This window comes from Pituophis catenifer, unplaced genomic scaffold, assembly GCF_029215685.1.
Source record: "Pituophis catenifer annectens isolate HBS135680 unplaced genomic scaffold, rPitCat1.0.hap2 SCAF_17, whole genome shotgun sequence".
In the NCBI taxonomy this organism is placed as follows: domain Eukaryota; kingdom Metazoa; phylum Chordata; class Lepidosauria; order Squamata; family Colubridae; genus Pituophis; species Pituophis catenifer.
Window position 1 is genome coordinate 7,761,398 of NW_027256897.1, and position 10,302 is coordinate 7,771,699.

Genomic DNA, 10,302 nt, shown 5'->3' on the forward strand with positions numbered 1-10,302 from the left:
ACGAGGGCCAACAATATGCTTTCCAAAGCTGACAATTGTGTTTTTGTTGCAATAGCGGTGAATATCTGCGGCTCAGGTGTAGGATGAAGGCTGAAGGTTCTTTGTCCAGGTTTTGTGGAGCTCGGAGAACGAACCTTCACCCTCAATATTGTGTATGTGTGTATTGAATCACAACACACATAAAAACAAGGAAAAGCTCGTTCCATCTTCCCCCCCCCTCCAATAAGGTCCCACTGCAATTGGCAAACTGGATAAACAATCATCCTAAAATTCACTAATGCAGCATATTTTAATTATTTGTCCTTATGGCAGCCTTCCCAACCTGGTGAAGTGGCTTTGGGACTTCATATCATTGGCCCAACAGCTGGGAAGAATTGAGACTTCCCCTGAAGTGCCAAGTTGAGGGAAGGCTAACCTTCCTTTGAGTTTCCATTCTCAAGATAATTTTGAAAAGATGCACAGTGGGGTGGATTATTTTTTTTCCCAGAGAGAGAGAGAGAGAGAGAGAGAGAGAGAGAGAGAGAGAGAGAGAGAGAGAGAGAGAGATGGACCAATGGATTCTCACCAAAGGTGCATATCAGGGTGCTCGGCACCACCCTCCTCACCTCCCAGAAGATAGCTTCAGAACATACCCAAAGTATTCTAGAACATCATTGTGAGTCATTGTATAGATTCCTTCCCAAGTCTTGTCTTTTGATCTCGTGGAACTTCAAAGGAAGTTGGTGTTCTACTCAGGACCAGAAGAGTCAGTCCTCTGGGTCGTCTCAATTTTGGAGTGTTGAGTTGAAGGCCACAGAGACCTACATGGATTTGGTGGGTGGCTGGAGAAAAGCACAGCTCTGGTGGGTCAGTTTCCATCGCTCTCGTGTCCACCGGCCCCGATTCTCCACCACTTCATGCAGCAGGTTGATGTACTTAGACTCGTTTGTGGGCGATGCAGCGTCATCTTCATACGAAGAACTGGCGAACGTCATTCTTGACGGTGGGGATGTGTTGGCTTTCTGGAGGTTTCTGGACTGAGAAGACACCGGCTTTGAAAATTGTTTGGTTTTTAGCCCTGTGGATAGCTTGGGTGCTCTGATATCAGTCTGAACAGTCTGCGTACACCCTGGAGGAACTGCTTTCTGAAGAGCAAGCTCTGAAAAGTTGGCTGGTCTTCCTTCGAAGTCTACCTTCCTCCTATCATTGTTGACTTGGCTAGTCTTGCTCTGAGATCTTTGTAAATCATGTAGAGGTTGTAGTTTTTTGTCCAATTCCATCTTCCCTGCATCTCTAGTTTCTGGATTGGATTCTTTATAAAGTGGAGGCTCTGTTTCATTGGTTAACTCATCTTTGTGTTCGTCCTCTTGATGGCCATCAAAGCCCAAAAGATCTCCCTTCCTGGGAGATAGATGTAGCCACTCTTGATCAAATGTTGGTTTCTCCACTTTCAACACCTCGCCACGGTGAAGAGGGGAGAGCAAGAACTGTGCTGTGAATGATTCCCTGACACTCAACCCATCGGATCCTTGACCCCCAACCTTTCTTTCAAAAGGCCATGTCAACGAACGCCTCAACACATGACCCTCATCCTTTGAAGTCACCTCCTCTTGGGGTTTGACCTCAGTCTGTTCTTCAGGGGCTGTAGTCACACTTAAATACAGGAAAGGTTCAGGAGGAACCATGTTTTCCTTTTCAAGAAGGGTAGAATCTCCATTATTTTGGATTATTCGGTCTGAGGCTTCAGAAGAAACATGAGTCTCGGAAGTATCTCGACATACTTCCACCACGACTGGGTTTGCCTTGATGTGGCTCCGAGACTCTACTTCACAGGGCTCCTCCAGCTTCTGATAATTCCACATTCCTGAAAAAGGATGCAAATCCTCATTTTCAATCTGCATTTTGTCACTCTGGGACCAGAAAGGCATTATTGGTTGTTCTTGGTCTGCACCTGTAGACTTTTCTTGCCTTCGGTAGAATTCTTTTCTCAGTAAAATGGCTGAGGCAGACCTGGCACGGATTTTCAACCTTCTGTTTCCCGAAGCTGTCATCCTCTCTTGGTTTTCATTCTCTCTAGCCGCGAATTGACGTTCTACAGAATCAATCTGAGTCTTGGGTTCCGGAGTGGGCGATGGTTCCATGGCCTCCTGGCTTGGCTGGATGCGTTTGCTGGCATATCTCACCATCCATATCCCAAACAGCAGGAAGAGGAAGGAAATAAATACTGCCAAAAAAAAAAAAAAAAAAGGAAGGAAGGAAAGATAATTAACTCCAAAAATAAATCATATACCCATTTTGAAATGAAGCATTCAGTGGCAAAAATTTGAAGCAGGAAGAGACATAATTCTGATCAAGCGCCTAAGGTACATGGACGAGTTTTAGAAATGGTGAAAGCAAAAATCCAAAGCAGCTGTAGTGCAAAATAGAACGGCATTGGGTAGATATCCAAGGAAAATGTATTAGAAATAAATATATCTCCTTTAGCTGCTAGAACATTTCTAATACTTTGTTCTACGTTGGTACAACAGACTTAATGATACCAATAAAGGAGAATATTTGTAGCTCAGGGTTGAAATGAGGGGACCTCTCTGAGCTTGGTTGTGGGGTTCTTGTTGTTTTTTTGCAGACATTTTAATTACCCAAACTAGTGTAGGAGGTGACCAGATTGAGTCATAAATCACAGGTCACATCCACAAGAGAGTTAAATTCAGCCCACTTTGAATGCCTCTCTTATCTCCCGCTCATTCCCCTTGGCTGCCAGTTGGTCAGAGTCTTGTACACAGCTTAAGCATGCAATAAATCTTTATACTCATTTGAACTGCTCAAACTGCCTGATTTCCCTGGCATTCAACAACTAGGTAACATCATCAGTACTAGGACTAGCACTGATGATGTTATCTAGTTTGGGTCATGAAATGTCTGCAAGAAAACAACCAAGCTCAGAGAGCACCAAGGACCCCACAATCTCCTCCTCCTCCTCCTCCTCCTCCTCCTCCTCCTCCTCCTCCTCCTCCTCCTCCTCCTCCTCCTCCTCCTCCTCCTCCTCCTCCTCCTCCTCCTCCTCCTCTCACAAACCCTACTTCCTTCTAGCACTGATGATGTTACCTAGCTGGGTCATGAAATGTCTGCAAGAAAACAACCAAGCTCAGAGAGCACCAAGGACCCCTCAGACCAGCAGTGAATTCCCCCACGGTTCTATCCGGCTTGCCGAACTGGTAGCGCCAGCGGCAAGAGGCTCCTCCCACCCACTAGGATGTCATTACATTTTTTTATCATCTGCACATGTGCAGAAGAGGCACGTGCATAGTGCGCTCCCCGCGCTCCCGCGTGCTCTTGTTCCCGAACCAGTAGCGAACTTAAGTGGATTTCACTGCTGTCTCAGACCCAATAAATTTACCATGGCCAAATGGACTTGATGCTGGGTCTTCTTCTCAGCCCTAGTCAACACTTTCACTTCCTACCGTAAAGTTGCATCGAGAATAGTTGGAAACTCGTAACAGGAATACGGAGCGGTACCTAAACAAGCCAGCAAAACTGGTAGTCCAATTTGATAGAAGCCGTTTCCCAAAGTCGTCGACGGGGATTCTGGTGTGCAGTTGAAGTTGGAGATGTTCCAGACTTGGATCCCTTTCATGCTTGGTGGACTGTGACATATGGCAGAAGTAGCATCCTGCAGCAGTGACATGTTGTACAGCTCTGTAAGGAAAAAAACAACAACAGCATCCCAAAATCAGGGCATTACAGCAGTGGCCAAAATTGTGGAAACCTTTTGGGAAAAGATTTTTTTTGGAGTTTCAAGATAATCCTATTCCACTGCTGGAATGGCCTGGGAATAGCCCAGACCTTCACCCAATTGGAAATCTATGGAGCCGACGAAAGAAAGAGCCTTGATAGTACAGTGGTCTACGCACCCTGTTATTAACACAGCTGTCTGCAATTTACTGCTGGTTCGAATCTCGCCAAGGCTCAAGGTTGACTCAGCCTTCCATCCTTTCTAAGGTAGGTGAAATGAGGACCCAGTTTGTGGGGGCAATAAGCTGACTTTGTATAAATATACAAAAGTATGAAGGCTATTGCTTAACGCATTGTAAGCCGCCCTGAGTCTCCGGAGAAGGGCGGCATATAAATCAAATTAAAAAACAACAACAAAACTTGTGAGTCAGAAGCGACCCAGCAATGAAACCCAGTTAATAGAAGCCATCATTCCATCTTGGTTTCATATGATAACAGCTGCAGAACTAAAAGACTTGGTTCACTCTATGGGAAGACACCGTAAGGCCGTAATTCATGCTAAAGGTTACCCAACTAAGGATTCACTGACGTGGTGATCATTTTTGTATATCTCATTTTTTTTCTACGTGTTTCACTTTTCTTCTTTATACTGTAATTGCTATTCTAATAACAAATCCTTCCTAAAAGTTATTGCATTACATTCTTGATTAAATTATCTTTCCATTGATATATAATTTTATGGTATTACTCCAAAAAAAAAAAAGTGGTGTTATTAGCTAGTTTTAGAAAATACACTTTTCCCCCAAAAGGTTTCCACAATTTTGGCCACTACTGTAGGTTGTTGAAGACCGTGATACATTAGCTGAGTTTGCACAGTGTACTAAACCCGTGGTTTGCTAAACAAACCACCATTGGCAGGGCTCACCCAGTAGGCTGAAAGCAGCCGTGGTATCAGTCATGAAGGAACAGGTTCACACGTTGAGTTCCAGTTAAGATTTATTGCTCAAGCTTATATACAAGAATCTAATCAACTAACCTTCAGCACTAAATCTGTGCTAGATAAGAGTTAATAGAATTCAAGACAGGTTGGATTTAAGACCATTTATGACAATGTAATGATTCCAGGTAATTCCTCTCTTGACTCCTACCCTTTGACTCTCTCTCTCTTCTCCTACATCTGGTTCATGAAACGTCTATGGAAATTCTCAGGTCATGGTTGTCCCAAAGGTGCTTTTTCAAAAGGCAACTGGACTTTTATTTATTTTTTCTTGAAGACGTTTCGCTTCTCCTCCGAGAAGCTTCTTCAGTTCTGACTGAGTGAAGTGAACTGAAGAAGCTTCTCGGAGGAGAAGCGAAACGTCTTCAAGAAAAAATAAATAAAAGTCCAGTTGCCTTTTGAAAAAGCATCTTTAATAATAATAATAAATAATAAATAAAATAATAATATTATTAGAAAGAAAGGGTCAGCATATGGGGGATGGACTAAGGGGATGGTAAAGTATTATATAATCTGTTATGAATTTGGGTTTTATTTTGAAGAAGCCACAGGGGGAGGGGAGGGGGAGGGGGGGGTTAGGGAGGAGGGGGGGAAAAAGGGGAAAAAATTTGTATTTGAAAAACTTTTTCAATAAAAAAAAAAAGAAAAAGCATCTTTGGGATGGTTCATGAAACCTAACAGCACTCTTTCAGTGGAACATAAAACAGTATCTGGATTAGGGGGTGGGGGGGCGCGATAAATCAGTAGTTTATTCTATCATCTCGGATTTTTTTCCCCTTATTAAAAAAAAGCAGACATTTTTTCCAGTGCCGTACCTTGAAGAAATAATACAGAATCCTGATGTTCACAGAAACAGTTCCATGGGTTTCCGCCGAGTTTCATCACCGGCAGCCTTCTCATCCCATCGAACGCATTTCTCGTTAAGCCGGTTAAATTATTCCCGGAAAGATCAAGGAACATCAGCTTGGATAAGCTTCTGAAACTCTGACTGGCGATTTCGTAGATCTTATTGCCGGCTACATTCAGCGTGGTAAGGTTGGAGAAGCCAGAGAATGTCTCGGGTCCGATTTTGGTCATGAGGTTCTGGGCCAACGTGAAGTTCTCGAGTAATCCTGGTTTGGGAAGCCAAGATGCTGTCACGTAAGTTAGACTGTTCTGATAGAGGCTAAGTTTGGTGAGGCCTCGGAAAGCATGAAATGCGCCGGCTTCAATGCTGCGGATGCCACTGTTTGCTAAAGCGAGGCTGGTGACGGATGACAACGTTGGACTCTTGAAGACGGTGGAGTTGAGAACGCCCAGATTGGTTACCACAAAGAGAATGGATGTGAGGCCTGCAGGGAAGTCTGGAATAGAAATAGTAACGGAATAACAGAGTTGGAAGGCACCTTGGAGGTCTTCTAGTCTAACCCTCTGCTTAGGCAGGAAACCCTACACCACTTCAGACAAATGGTTATTCAACATCTTCTTAAAAACTTCCAGTGTTGGAGCATTCACAACTTCTGGAGGCCAGTTGTTCCACTGATTAATTGTTCTCACTGTCAGGAAATTTCTCCTTAGTTCTAAGTTGCTTCTCTCCTTGATTAGTTTCCACCCATTGCTTCTTGTTCTACCCTCAGGTGCTTTGGAGAATAGCTTGGCTCCCTCTTCCTTGTGGCAGCCCCTCAGATATTGGAAGACTGCTATCATATCTCCCCTGGTCCTTCTCTTCACTAGACTACACATACCCAGTTCCTGCAACCATTCTTCGTATGTTTTAGCCTCCAGTCCCCTAATCAACTTTGTTGCTCTTCTCTGCACCCTTTCTAGAGTCTCCACATCTTTTTTACATCGTGGCGACCAAAACTGGATGCCGTATTCCAAGTGTGGCCTTACCAAGGCATTATAAAGTGGTATTAACACTTGACGTGATCTTGATTCTATCCCTCTGTTTATGCAGCCTAGGACTGGGTTGGCTTTTTTTTTTTTTTTAATTTGATTTATATGCCGCCCTTCTCCGAAGACTCAGGGCGGCTTACAATGCGCTAAGCAATAGCCTTCATCCTTTTGTATATTTATACAAAGTCAGCTTATTGCCCCCACAACTGGGTCCTCAATTTACCTACCTTAGAAAGGATGGAAGGCTGAGTCAACCTTGAGCCTGGTGAGATTCGAACCCTGCAGTAATTGCAGGCAGCTGGTCTTAATAACCAGCTTAATAACAGGGTGCCTTAAACCCCTGTACTACCAAGGCTCTTTTTTTTTTGGCAGCTGCTGAAATATTCAATGGGCTTTCCCCCCCTCCCCACAAGGCCATTTTATAAGCAATTGATGTTGCCTGCAAACACAGTTGAGTATTCCACCCCAACCCCATCTTTGGAAGAGGTCTCTCACCATTTGGGATGGACGAGCAGAAATATTCTTTCTCCAGGACACACTGCAACCTAGAAAGTCCGACGGATGTCCAAAGGAAAGCAAATCCAAGGATCCCTAAGAAAACAAGGAAAAGCTGGACGGTGTCCGAACACAATGATAGCTAAACAATGTTTAGCTCAACAGATGGCACCGATATAGAAGTGATTAACCACGCATCTGGTCATTTGGGATTAAAAGCAATGCTTTTGAAAAGCCTCCTAGGTCTTGTAAAATAGAAAAGGCCTTTGTTTAATTGCAGGAACGCCTTATTAATGTTAAAACGTTTTCCGTTTTACTTGAGATGCTTGAGATGCTTTTGTTGATCCACCTGAATTCTCTTCTCAAAGAGTAGGCATTGAATAGTTTAGCCAACCGCATCTCTGCCCCAAACAATATTCCTTTGTTCCTAGCAGTTTCTCATTTTCCTCCTTCAAAATAGAGATAAAAGTAAGTAAGTAAAAAGGAATATTAGGACAGGGACGGTAGGCACTCTGGTGCACTTATGCACACCCCTTACAGACCTCTTAGGAATGGGGTAAGTCAACAGTAGACAGTCTAAGGGTAAAATTTTGGGGGTTTGGGGAAGAAACTACAGTCAGGTAGTGCATTCCAGGCATTGACCACTCTGTTGCTGAAGTCGTATTTTCTGCAATCGAGTTTGGAACGGTTTACCTTGAGTTTGTATCTATTGTTTGCTCATGTATTGTTGTGGTTGAAGCTGAAGTAGTCATTGACAGGTAGGATGTTATAGCAGATAATTTTGTGCACTATGCTTAGGTCAGACCGAAGGCGGCGTAGTTCTAAGCTGTCTAAGCCCAAAATTTGGAGTCTGGTGGCATAAGGTACTTTATTGCAGTTAGAAGAATGGAGGACTCTTCTTGTAAAATGATTCACCTCTGAGTTTATTCACATACACACCCCACAATGAAAGCAAGACAGGACCACTTACATTTCATCTTGGCCGACTTCTCACCAAGCAAAGGCTCAAATTTGCGTACCGTCGTCTTCCTCAAAGCATTAAGGAGCTTTTACCGAGAATAGCAGCTGCCGACCCTTCATAAAATCTCCCCAGATTGTCACCTGAAGCTCCTTTCAGGACCAAGACAAGTTGAAACCTGCTGTGCGTTGAGTTCCTCACTTCCATGGGGGAGGTGGGTGGGTCTTTCTCCATCTATCCATGTGGCTGCACGAGTTATATATCTCCATAGCATCGCCATGGAGTTTCCCCATTAGCAGTAAAATAAGTGAACTATTTCACACAAGAATGCTGCTTCTGTTTCTTCGATCAACATCTCCTGGCCTGGCCAGTTGAAGATCTTTAGAATTATACATCGTAAAAAAATATTTATTGATTCGATTTATATGCCGCCCTTCTCCGGAGACTCAGGGCGGCTTACAATGAATTAAGCAATAGCCTTCATACTTTTGTATATACCTATTTAGTAGGGCTTTCGCCCCCTCCCAAGCGGTGTTCTTTTTTTTTTTTTTTAATACTAAGTCAGTTTATTGCCCCCACAATCCGGGTCCTCATTTTATCTACCTCGAAAGGATGGAAGGCTGAGTCCAATCTTGAGCCTGGTGCGATTTGAACTCGCAGTAATTGCAGACAGCTGGCAGCTAAATGCTACTAAGTCCTACTTTAACAGAACTTTAGTCTGCTGCACCACCAAGGCTCTTATGGGCTTTAGGGGATAGCTACGCCCCACAACGCCCCTTCCTATCAAATGTATTCTTTTATTCTAACTCAATTTCAACCTTTTTTTGCAGTTAGGGTTCATTCAAGGAAGAATCCATTTATCCCACACATTTCAGTGTTTGTATCCTAGCCTTCCCAGTCATCCTCCAAACTGGCTTACGAAATGCAAACATACGATTAAAATCATGCCAATGGCATACAGATGGTCCTCAACTTACAACAGCCCATTGAGTTCCGAGTTACGACGGCACTGGAAAAAGTGACTCGTTTTTCACACCGACCATTCCAGCACCCTCATTTGTCACGTGATCAAAATTCAGACACTTGGCAACTGGTTCATGTTTTTTTTTTTTTAATTTGATTTATATGCCGCCCTTCTCCGGAGACTCAGGGCGGCTTACAATGTGCTCAGCAATAGCCTTCATCCTTTTGTATATTTATACAAAGTCAGCTTATTGCCCCCACAAACTGGGTCCTCAATTTTACCTACCTTAGAAAGGATGGAAGGCTGAGTCAACCTTGAGCCTTGGCGAGATTCGAACCTGCAGTAATTGCAGGCAGCTGGTCTTAATAACCAGCTTAATAACAGGGTGCCTTAGACCACTGTACTACCAAGGCTCTTATGACGATTGAAGTGTCATAGGGTCCCCCTTTTGTGCCCTTCGGACGTACAAAATCAACGGGGAAGCCAAATTCGAGTTCACAACCCCGTTACTGACTTAACAACGGTTGCAATTCACTTAACAGCCTTGGCAAGAAAGGTTGTAAAATGAGTCCAAGTTTACTTGACTGTCTCACTTAGCGGCAGAAATTTCGGCCTCCCATCGTGGTCCTGCGAGCGGTGGGTTGAACCACGCAAGTGACCCAACGAAAAGCGGGCGACTCTGAAGATGGGCACGAGTTTGAAACCAGAGTTCTGTGGAACCCAGAAGTTGGAAATTGTGTGTTCTGTGGGCATTAAAAATTTCATTCCTCTGGAAAGTAGCAAAGCCAAGATTTTTCCAGCACCCATAAAAAGGTTTGTTTCCTTTGCTTTTGTTACAGAGAAAGATTGCTTTCTCCAGCTTTGCTATAGACAAGAGATTAATCCCATTAGCAAAACCATTTTCGGCAATAATTTATAGCAGCCGTTCTCAATCTGTGGTCCATGGACCCCTGGGGGCAGGGGGGGTGCCACGATGTCGCCACGAAGGCTTGAAAAAAGCGTTATTTAAATCTGGAGTTATGTTTTGGGGATCCGTGGCCACCAACGGTATTTAAAGGAAAGGTTGAGAATCGCTGACCTATAGGTAACTCAGCCCTATAGGCCAAAATGAAAAGAAAAACCCATGCGTAATGGTTAACGTGTTTTAAAACCTATGGCATTGAAATCATAACTGGCTTTGGGAAACAATAAATAATAATAAACAGCCCGTGACATGCAGGAACATAACCAAACACATCTTTAAAGGCTCTTGCATATGTTGACACACGTTTAACCACACACATACACACACACACACAAATA